The following is a 12,635-nucleotide window of genomic DNA, read 5'->3' on the forward strand; positions in this document are numbered from 1 at the left end:
GCTTATTTTTCTCCTAGCTTCCACAAGGGCTGAAAATCATATAATTTTTTTATATCATTCCTTCTATTTTGATATTTACATTTATGTAAAATGAATATAAAATAATATATTCATGTTAAAAGCAAGACTGAAAAAGGAGTTTTGCTAAAAGTTGTCTATATTTTAAAATGGCATAATTGCATGTGTGAAGGCTTTGATTTTATAACGACATATACGTGAATGTCAGAATTCTCTTTTATAGATCATATTTTAGAGACTCTGATTTAAACTCCTCAGGGATTTTGTGCATTTTAAAAGGCTTAATTTATTTTTGTTAATATATTTAGTCCTCCCTAGTCACTGAGAGAAAAACAGCAGGCTATACAAAGTGCCACTTTCCACAAATTAATGAGTCAAATGCACTTGAATATTATAGTAGTGATAATTTTAGAGGAATACTGGAAATATTAATTTTGTCATATATTGCCACGTTATAAGGTCCTGTCAAGAAGCAAGCACTCAATAATTATGTGCTAAACGAAAAAATTCTACAGTACGTTTTCAGCATCAGGATATCCACTAAGCTGTGTATGTGTCTAGCCTGACAAGGAATTGTAGTGGTGGTGAAATGATGCATTTTATATTTAAAAAGCCAGAACGATTAAAAACACAAGAGCAATTAAGCACGTTAATATTCTCACACATTTTTTACTTAGTGTAATCTAACAACCTATAAGCAATTTTTATAGTATGCGTTATTTTCTGTGTAACTCCAATAAGAAATAATTTGTGTTAGGTGACACCTCAAGCAAAAGTGATGGCTTTTAAAATACAGCCAACAATCAAATCGTCTAGTTTAAAGCTACTGGGGTTGGGAGTTTCCAGGAACAGCTTATTAGAATCTCTTGGATGAAATAGGATGTTGAAGTGGCAAGAACATCAAGCTAGAATCAGGACTTAGGGTTTAGGCTTATCCCTGTTATTAACTTTAAACGATACTTTCAATTTTGGAGACTTCAATTTCTTTATCTGTAATCTAAGGAGACTGGGTGAGGTCTTTTCATCTGTAAAATTCAATGAATTTGAAATTTTACTTTTGTAGTTTGAATATAATAATTATTTATATAGTAACTATATGTGTATTGAATGTGTATATGTACACAGAATAATTATATTACACATATTCTATAAACTGGATATATACATATATAGAATAAATGTATAAAAATTATGCATATTGTATACAATATATAAATATGCAACATAAAATATATATTGTAGACAATATATTTGTACACATATATGTGTTTGTATACACAGAAATACGTACATGTGTGTACATACAAAATATAAGGTAATACATAAACCATAGGTAATAAAAGTATTGTCAATAAGCATTTGTTTATAGTATTACTAAGTTAAAAACTTATAAAACAAGATTGATAAATAAATATAGATATGGAAACATAGATAAGCAGATCAATAAACATTTTATATGTATTTTATAAATATTACATATATATAGACAGAAAGAGAGAAATATAGCAACCCCATAGGCAGTATTATTACGTCCCATTTATATGGGAGGTAGATGGTAAATGAGGTACAGATTGGTTTAGGAACTTGCCCAACATCACACAGTGAATAGTGAATTTGTCCATCTTTTTAACCACTCTAGTGTTCTTCTCAATAATTAGTGAATATCAGAAGTTCACTTAAAAAAAAGCTATCTTAGGTAATACACTGAAGCACCCTATAAATACTTGACTAAGGTGAGAAGGGAGTTGGGAACGTGGTATTGAGGATAGAGAGAGTGATGCGGTGTAGAAAGAGAAGCTTGTCAGTCATCTGCAGAGAGTTTCATGTTTGGCACCTTGACACCCCTAAGACCTTCAGCCTGAAGCGCTCCCCCATCGAGCTCTGCACATCTGGTGAACAGAGCCTGTGTTCATCAGCTAGGTCTACTACAGAGCCTGACACTTAGTAGGTTTTCAATAATTGGAATATGTATAGATATGGCTTTAGGTAAGCATAAGCAACATAGATAGGGGCTGGCCCAGTGTGCAGCGATTAAGTTCGCACGTTCCACTTCTCGGCTTCTCGGTTCACTGGTTTGGATTCCGGGTGCGGACATGGCACCGCTTGGCAAAAGCTGTGCTGTGGTAGGCATCCCACGTATAAAGTGGAGGAAGATGGGCACGGATGTTAGCTCAGGACCAGGCTTCCTCAGCAAAAGGAGGAGCCCACAGTAGAAAATATATTTTACACCCTGGCACAATACACACATGCTCACGACGGATACAAAATTCCATGAAACCCATGCTACATGTGATATTCTCTGATTTTCTCTATTATATCCTGCTTCTTTTCTTTCCTCTTCTAAAATCCCAGTAAAAACTGCAGTTACAAAAAGAGACTATTTTAAGCAATTAGATCACAAGATTTTTTTCCCCAGCTACAAGAAGGCAAATACTTGAACAAACAGGGTTGTTAGAAAATTTATCCAAGGTGAAATGGACAGCTGGTGTCAATAGATTTATTCAAAATTCTACTCAACATCAAATTTAAGGAAAACCTTTCAGAAGTACAGCACTGTATATTCAGGAATTTTGTCTTAGTCATACTTGTGCCAATATAACATAAGAAAACATAAACGAACTTGGAGAATTAACAACAGAAATGTAACAAATATTATTTGATGTGTGGCTACAAGTTTGTTTTTATTGTCATCATATTAATGATCGATTCTTAAAGTAAATTTTCAAAACTGTCCCTCAACTAGCAAAACGATTACCAATTTTTAAAAATTCTTCCCTTAACTAGAGGAAGAAATAAGTATTTAATTTTTATGCATACAGTTATACATAATCATACATAAAATGCATATTAAATTTCTCTATGTATAAAATACATACTTATTTAAATATATATTATACATAATCACATACATGGTTTTACATGTGTATATGTATGTGTATCTTCTAAAATACTGTTTGCACAAAGTAATATCATTTCCAATTATTGTGTATAAACAAATGAAAATATATTTGTGATCTTTTGCAGCAATATGCTATTATAGAAAAACAATCTCAAATTCTTAGTGGCTTACAACAAGAAGTATTCATTTCTAGGTCAAATTACATGCTTTTACAGGTAGTTTTGGGTCTCTTTTGTGTGACTTCTTCCTTCCAGGCAACATCTGAGACATGCTGGCTTATGGCAAGAGGGAGAGTAGTGATGAAGGAAAATCATAATGATTCTTAATGCTTTAGTTTCAGAAGAGGCATCCGTCATTTCCACTCATTCCATTGACCAAAGGAAGTCACATGGCCAATGTATACATATTTTTTTTAAGGGCTAGGCAATCCATAAACTAACAGTCTACTGGTGACAGCAACATCAATGGTTGGAATATTTCATTCCTCTCACGGGTAGGGTAGCGGCAACAAGGCAGTAGAAGGGCATGTGAAGTCTTTTCACAAGAAGGCACAACAACAAATATTTACATAATATTACACTCTACTTGGGCAAGAATCAAATTTCTGGGGATCGACCAGAGGTTGAATTATATTCAGAATTCTTACTAGCAAACATTAGATAGATAGCGGAGTAGATCTGAATCCAATCAAAAACACAGATTTATAAAGCTCTCATAATTAAATCTTAGAATAAGACATTTTGAATTGTGTTGTGTATAATTCATATTGAAAACTTAGAATTCTCAAGATTTTAGGTGATATTTCTAATCTTTATGGTTTGAATAAGAGAAGTGTAAACTTTACTTACGTATTGATCTATATTATAAATATTATTTGTGGAAAATTTGCTCAATTTTCCCAGAGCATGTATGATACATGGGCATTGCTCAAAAATGTTTGATGGGTCATCAGTTCATAATTCTGTTCAATAAGAATATAATGAAAGACTTTTATATGTGAAGAACCAGTCTATATATTGTGAGGGATACAAAGGAGGAAAATATGATTCTGGGTTTCCTTCACCTACAGAAGTGGTATGGAGATTATCTTGATGATAATCATGCCAAAATGTGTGTATGTATGTTGTTAGACTGTTTTTTGGAGGAAATGGAAAATAAAAGTCCACTTTCCTACCTTAAAGAAAATTATGTCTCCCTAGAACATATACAGATAAGAGACTAGAAATAGTAAACCTGGAAATAAAAGTCATGCAAGGGAACATTCAGAAGAAAAGTCAAATCCAGAAGATTCCTTTAAATGATTTATTGTTGGTAGTGTTGTGTTGATTCTTCTTAAAATGACTAGTTATTGAGATATGTTGTTGTATTGTAAATAAAACAAACAAAAATGTGGCCAATTAAGTTCTGAGCACTGACAGAGAGGGGGGTACTTAATTTAGGAGAGAAGCTTGATCAACTACAAAATTTTCTTCTCTGGTAGAAACTGAAATATTAATGCTTTTATGTTGTAGGTAAAAATTAGCCCTGTGGAACCAGTGAAAATTAATAAATATGAAAAATTTTGTCAGACATGGGAGTATAAAACCACACAGAGAATCAAATGTAATATGACAAGTCGGATTCCTGTGGAAGATAAGGAATGACTTTCATTTTCATTTTATTCCTTTGAAAAACTGATCCTTGATAGTTCCTGGAAATTTTTGGTTTCTGTAAGCATGATGATAGATGCTTTTGTAGAATCATGCCCTGTTTATAATAAAAAAAAAGTGATATTCAATAATATATATTCAGTATATATTCAGTAATATAAATAAAAATCATGGTCAACATAAAACTAATTCGATACATACCAGTATAGAATTCTATGCTCTGTTCAATAATGTAAATTGGATAGAACTTTAGTTAGTGTCCCCCAACCCCCAAAACACAGTTTATTTTTTTAAAGGAGAGAGTCATTTGGAGAAACGTGCTATTAAAACAAATTTAAAACTAAAGAGCTCTTTGGTGGAATTATGAAGGGATTTCAAGAAGTTAAAGCAGAAAAACACAGTGGAATAATTAACTTCCAATCATCTATATGAATGTATGTTGAGAATTTTTGTAATTTAAAAATAAAAAGAAAAATACACTTTTATACACTATAAGCTGTATACAAGGATATTATTAAGTTCAGTTTAATACGTCTGCTGTGTCCCCACCCCACCAACCCCCCCCCACCAAAAGTCGTATGTTGAAACCTTAATCCTAATGTGATGGTATTTGAGGTGGGGGCCTTTGGGGGCTAACTGGTCATGAGAGTGGAGCCCTCATGAATGGGATTAGTTCCCTTATAAGAAGAGTCCAGAGAGCCAGCCAGCTCTTTTGCTGCAGTCTGAAGAGGGCTCTCACGAGAATCCAGCCATGATGGCACACCCATCTTCAACTTTCAGCCTCCAAAACTGTGAAAAATAAATTTCTGTTATTTATAAGCCACTCAGTCCATGGTACTTTGTTCTAGTAGCCCAAATGGACTAAGCATCCCAGGCAGGTAGGGCTCTGGATGAAATTCTTGTTTGGGTGAGAACTTATCTACATCCACAGAGTTCCAAGACAGAGCTTTTAATGTGAAACCATGAGGTCCTTTAAATTGGAAGAATAGGCGACATGAAGCCGCTGTTCACCTCTTCTCTTTGGCTCTCTGTGGAAAACTCTCGCTATGCAGCATCCGGTGAAGCTGGAGCTCCAGCTCTTCCCATGCTGCTCCCAAAACAACAATGCTTAACTCAGTGTCATGGGACCAGCTTACCGAATGGCATTCCTGTCTTTAGCATTGGCATGAATTATGCTCTCCTTGTACACAGAGAGTTGCCTGTTGTCAATTCTTTTCTAACAAATATTTGCATGTGTTTATTCCAGCGAGCCTAGCACTGGAGTTTATAGGCTGCAGTGAAATATTTTGAGCTCTGGTTTTGTTCTTAAAACGTATAAAAATATTTTATCACATAATAAATTACTTAGAAGGCTATTTATTGTATTAATTTTCTTGGAAAATCTAATAGCTGGAAATATTTTCATACAAGAAAAAATCTAAATCAAATGAATGTTTTCTATATTATCAATAATAGGTAATTTTTTGAGAATTGCATAATTTTTAGCTTACAGAGTAAGAACCAAATCACCATTTTCAGAAGATATAAAAAGTTTATATCTAAATATCTATGTACTCAATCTTATCTACTTCTTTATTTCATCTTCCAAGTAATATACCACTCATCTGTTCCAAATAAGGGATCTTTTTATCTCCTGCTGTTTTAAAAATTTCTTCAAATTTCTATAATTTACTTTAAAGTTCATCTCTTGTAAATGTTTATAAGTAGCACAGGCCTATCTACAAACCTACGTCAGCTCATGTCAGTCAAGAATTCTTTATATTCAGTTAATTGGTGTCTCACTTCAAGGAAACCAATATCTAAAAATCTGGATTTACAAGACAAATAAATTAGGATGCAATTATTTTACTTATGCAAAAAATTGCCACTAAAATCTGAAGATTTGAAATCTAAAAAGATTTAAAGATTTTTCTTTACTTTTGAGCTATTTAAATAGGTGACAAAAATTAACTATGTTTCTGGAACATATCTATTATGTAATTAATATTTTATAAAATTCTACTTTTATCAGACCTTCCCCGTCTTTAGTTAAGCTTTACCTCAGTAGTGAGAGTTTTCTTATTTAAACATAAGTCAGATCGTCTTACACCCTACTCAAGGTCCCAGAAGATCTGATTCTTTTTCCGCTTCCCTGATTTTTCTCTTGGCATTTATCACTATTAATATAATATAATTATACTAGTTTATCTTCCTTATGAACTGAATCCATCTCTAGAACATGAGTTCCAAGAAAGAATTTTATCTGTTTTGTTCAATACTGCCTTCTCAATGCCTAGAAACAAATCCAATACATAGCAGGGTTTCAATAACCATTTGTTAAATGAATTGATGATTATATTGTTAACCTACAAAAACGGAAACTAGTTTAAGAGGAAAAGTGTTTATTTGGGATCAAAGAATTGCAATTCAAAGAGCATAGATTCATGTAGAAACCCAACTATTGTCCCGATTACAGGAGAGGAGCTCAGGGTTTTTACGGAAAAAAGGGGAGGATGAGGTGAATTGTATTAAGGAAGAGTTCATTGGTGCTAGATGAGGTAAGGCTAGGTTTATGCTTCATAGATTGGCTTGAGATTCAGTCATCAGGCAAAAGACTAGACTTCTTCATTGATTGGTTAACAGTGGGGTCATCAGCAAAGTCTGGTTCCACCAGTCATTACCAATGAGATATTCTTGTCCTTACTGTCTTCTTGGAATGTCGTTGGTTTGGTCTAGCTTGGAAGATAAAGAAAACAAGAGGAGCAAGGCAATTCCTCTGAAATGACTGCTCTGGCTCTATTTTAAGATGGCTCCACTCACGTCGTCTTTCACAATATTCTGTAGATGGCACAACCTTAAGCATTAAGGCTGTGCTGGTTATTCTTTGTCACCCATCTGTCATTTTTTTGCTCCTCTCCCTCTGCTCTGAGCCTACGGAGGCTTGCCTTTCTGACCGCCTCACAGACACCCCATTGCCTGCTGGCTTTTAGTTGGATTCAGCTAGTGGGAGGCACTGACAGGAAACTGAAGAGCAAGAAGAAGGAGAGAGAATTTTATTTATTTATTCCTCTTAATACCTTCCTTTTTCACTGTAGGGATTCTGGGGTGCTACTGGGATGCATTTTGTGAAGGCTAAAGCTCCTCCCCCTTAACTTTGGCTCTTTTAGTCTCTAGAACCTTGTTCCTCCTTTGCCCCTTCAGATCTGGTGGTGGTGATAACTTCCTGCAGTTAATAAACAGATTCTTTATCATTTCTTGTGGATTCTTTGAAACTGCTCCCATTTCTGCTAAGAATCTCTTTGTTAAACTCTCTTTAAACTTGTTTAATTTCTCTTAAATCCTTTAGAAATTGCATCTTTTCCTGCCTGCACCCCGTCTGATAGAAATTTATTGGAATATTGACAGTTACCATGAATAGCAAGAGAAAGTAAATGTAACATTGAATTAAGGAACATTGTCAAATCAGATATCTCTATGTCAGGTATCAATGACTTTGACAAATTTAGAAAAGTGCTTAAATACTCTGAGACTCTATTCTCACAGTATTTAAGTTTCTCTATTATCAAATGGAGCTATTGGTTAAACACTTTTTAGACACTTTTGATTTTCTAATGCACATTAAACTAAATGGAGAAAAATATTATAACAAGAGTGTACGAGTGTCGTTTGTCTCAACTTTGCTAGGTGATGCAGAGACCCATTAACGTCTTAGGAAACGTTATCTCCAATTCTTCGCTGGAGTCTTGTGTCAGCATCATATTTCACTGTCTTTGCCATGACTTCGTGGTAGGAGGAATGTGCTTTCCTACAGGTTGACTTTGAGATTGGCCATGTTGCATATTTAGGCCAGTGAAATGCTCTTGAGCATGATGAGAAAAGAGATGTTGAATATGCCTGGGAAAGATGGCCTGCACTCTTGTGCTCTTGTAGTCTATCAGGAGAATAACACATCTCAGGTAGCCACTTGTCCAAGGAAAATGTGGAGACACATGGAACAGATCTGAATCCAAACAGAAACCTGAACCTAAAAGCAGCCAGCCTGTACCCTAAGGCAGACATATCTCACCTAATTTGCGGTTTTGTATGTGAAGAAAAATACATGCTTATTTTAAGCCATTGATATTTCAGATTGTTATGCAGCAAACACTTCCCAATGCATTATTTTCCCTCTTGTTCTAAATGTTATTAAATGGAAAATTAATACAAAGTTAAAATTAATTTCAAGAGAAAATTCTATATTTAAGTAAATTAGAGAAAACAGTAATGAAAGGAAAAGGTGAAACAAGGATTTCTGCATTTGACAACGAGCCAACCATTAACTGGTATTAGATTTTTCCTTTTATCACAAACAGTTTAAAGATTGGAAAACATATATGAAACAATTGTTTCAAACATGGGACTACAAGGAGCACAAAACTGTGATTGATAAGAGAAAAAACACATTAGGTGAATGCTAAAAGTTTACCCTGACTTTCTGCCTGGGAGCACTTTCCAGATAATACTGCAAGGAGCAAGTAGAGGACAGTGTACTGCAATAAGGAGGCAGAGAAATGAATTTAGGAAGGCAGAGGTGGCTGGGATTTGTGGGCCAAAGTACCAGAAAAGAGGCAGGTATGCAGAGAAAGAGCTCCAGAAATATGCATGTGTTTGCTAAAAAATTTAACTAAGTACCAATTTGCAGATAAATAGGGTGAAATTCCACAAGTCAGGGAAAGAACAATTGTCAAGAAGCTACACACTAAAGAATCATTCCGTTCCACTGGGAACTGTTGAGCTTTCCATTTGCCAAAGTCAAAGATCTCATTAAATATTTGAAGAAGTAAACAGTGGTCTCAAATGGTCACACCTTTGTAGTAGGACAAAATTATACTTAAAGGTACACTAGATACATATTATCAAAGATTTTTTAAAAGGGCATCAAAGAATCTGCTTAATCTTTAAGTAACGTAAATACCTGCTAAATAAACTTAGGCACTCTTTAAAAGAACACAACAAAATCCAAGCAATCAACAGCATGATATTCACCATATCTGACATTCAATAAAAAAATATTACTCATGTGAGGAAGTAACATATTAAGAGCAAAACCAGAAGTAAATGACTCAATATAAATAGTCCTAAAATTGAGAAAGAAGGTGAAATTTATAGACAGAGACCTTAAAATAGCTATCATAAATATGTTCAATGATTTAAAGAGAATCCTAAACACAATGAGGAGAGAAAAGGAAAAAAATAAAAGAACTAAAGGTAATTTATAGAAATAAAAACTATGGTGTCTGAAATAAAAATTTGCTAGATGTAATTAACTATAGATTGGATCATGGACAAGATCATTGAACTTGAGGACAAAGCAATAGAAACTATCCAAAATGAAGCACAGAGACAAAATAGATGGAAAATAATGAACAGAACCTCAGTGTAATTTAAGACAATTTTGTGCTATCTAACATTTATGGATTTAGTATCATATGGGTAGGAAAGGAAGGTGGAAACAAACAAACAGGCAGAGACAGAAAAAAACAAAAAAACAAGCTGAAGAGATGATGCCAGAAATCCTTCCAGTCTTAATGAAAATTACAAACCTATTGATACAAAAAGCTCAATGAACTGCAAGGAGTATAAACACAAAGAAAGCCACACCTAAGATCATCATGAAATTTAAAAAACTATAGTGTCAAAAAGAATATTTTAAAAACAGCTAAAGGGCAAAGACATCTCATATACTAAGGATAAGAATTCACAGACATCTATACTGTAAGAAATTATACAGTCAGAAGACAATAGGGAATATTTTTTAAAGCTCTGGAAAAACAGCCAAACAAACAGTATCCCAACAGTTCCTTTTTCTCCACTGCCAGGTATTCTTTGCTTAGCTCAGGAATTTTCACCTATTCATGTACAGATTCACACTCAAAGACAGAAGGTAGCAGAATTCTCTCCCCAGGAAAAACATCTTTCAAAATAAACACTCTTGCAGGCAAAAACTAATATAAAAGGCTGAGAGGGTTTGTTGACAGAATTGTAATACAAGAAATGGTAAAGGAAGTGCTTTAGACAGAAAAAACGTAATACAACAGATGACTTTGAATCTATACCAATGGTTCCCAAAGTTTTTGATCTCAGGACATATTTGCATACATACAAAATCACTGAGGATATAAAAGAGTTTTTGTTTATGTAGAATATTATCTCATAGCTGTTAGGATAGCAGTAATCAAAAACCCAAAAGCTGGTGTGCGGGTGAGGATGTGGAGAAATAGAGATTCTTGTGTACTGTTCTTGGCAATGTAAATTGGCCAGATGCTATGGAAAAGAGCATTGGGGTTTCTCAAAAAGCCTGAAAATACAACTGATATGTGATCCAGAAATCCCACTTCTAGGTATATATTCAAAAGGAGTTAAATCTGGATCTCAAATGATATCTGCACTCCCAGGTTCATTGTGGTGTTGCAGTAACCAGAATATAGAAACAACCTAAATGTCCATTGATGGATGACTGGATGACGAACATTTGGCATATACACACAATGGAATACTACTCAACCTTTAAAAAGGAGAAAATCCTGCCTTGTATGACAACATGGTTGACTCTGGAGAACATTACGCTAAGTGAGAGAAGCCAGACACAGAAGGATTCCACTGGCATGATTCCACTTATAAAAGGTATTTAGTATAGTCAAGCTCATAGAAACAGAGTGGAGAATGGTGGTTGCCAGACAATGGGGAGATGGGGAAATCAGGAGTTACTCTTCAACAAGTATAAAGTTTCAGTTGGGAAGATGAACGCGTTCTAGAGATCTGCCGTATAACATCGTACCTATACTTAACGATTCTGTACTGTGCACTTAAAAATTTGTTAGGAGGGTAGATCTCAAGTTAGTGCTCTTACCACAATTAAAAAAAAAAAAAGTTAGTACCTATTTAATTAACTGAAATTAATAAAAAATCCACTATATTGCTATATCTTAATGTAAATAAACATTTTAATTAAAAATAACTATATTCAAATCAAAACCACAAAGAGATATCTCCTCATGTCTAGAATGACTATTATCAAAATGACAAGAAACAGCAAACGTTGAGAGGATGTGGAGAAAAGGGAACCCTCATGCACTGTTGGCGGGAATGTAAGTTGGTGCAGCCACTATGGAAAACAGTATGGAGGTTCCTCAAAAAATTAAAAATAGAGCACCATATGATCTAACAATTCCATTTCTGGGTATTTACGCAAAGAAAACAAAAACACAAACTCGAAAAGATATATGCACCTCCATGTTTATTGCAGCATTACTTACAATAGCCAAAGCATGGAAGCAACCTAAGTGCCCATCGATGGATGAATGGATAAAGAAGTCAGGGGCTGGGGGTGGGCAGGATGGGTGAGGGGGGTCAAAAGGTACAAACTTCCAGTTATAAAATAAATAAATCATGCAGATGTAATGTGCAACATGGTGACTATAGTTAATAATGCTGTATTTTATATTTGAAAGTTGCTAAGGTAGCAGATCTTAAAACTTCTCATTACAAGAAAAAAAATTTTGTAACAATTATAGTGGCACATGTTAACTAGACTTATTGTGGTGATCATTTCCCAATATATTCAAATATCAAATCACTGTGTTGCACACCTGAAACTAACATAGCATTGCATGTCAATTACACCTGAATAAAAAAATAACTATACACATAAAATAGTGAGGAAAAGAGTGGCAGCATTTTAGATTACAAAATTTCTGTAATGTTTGTGTAAATATAAGATAGTTGAATTCTTACATTTATTTCTGCATTAGGTCCATTATGTTTTTTATAGTTCAAATATATGAGGAAAATCTGATCTTAACACAGGCAGGTAATTTGAAAATTTAGGAGTATTTTGAAAGCCTTTTCAGATAATTATGGATATTTTTCTTTGATATAATATCGAAACTTGACAAGTGGTAACTGCTTACAGGTTAATTTCAACATGGAAGCTTGTTTCAATGTACTTTTTGCAATTTGTTACATTAAAATTCATTAGTCTATTTTGTACTTTGCATGCATTTTTTCCAGATAAATGGTTTTGTAACATCCTCCATTGGTCATTTAATAAT

The sequence above is a fragment of the Equus caballus genome, chromosome 30 (genome assembly GCF_041296265.1).
Source record: "Equus caballus isolate H_3958 breed thoroughbred chromosome 30, TB-T2T, whole genome shotgun sequence".
NCBI classification, from domain to species: domain Eukaryota; kingdom Metazoa; phylum Chordata; class Mammalia; order Perissodactyla; family Equidae; genus Equus; species Equus caballus.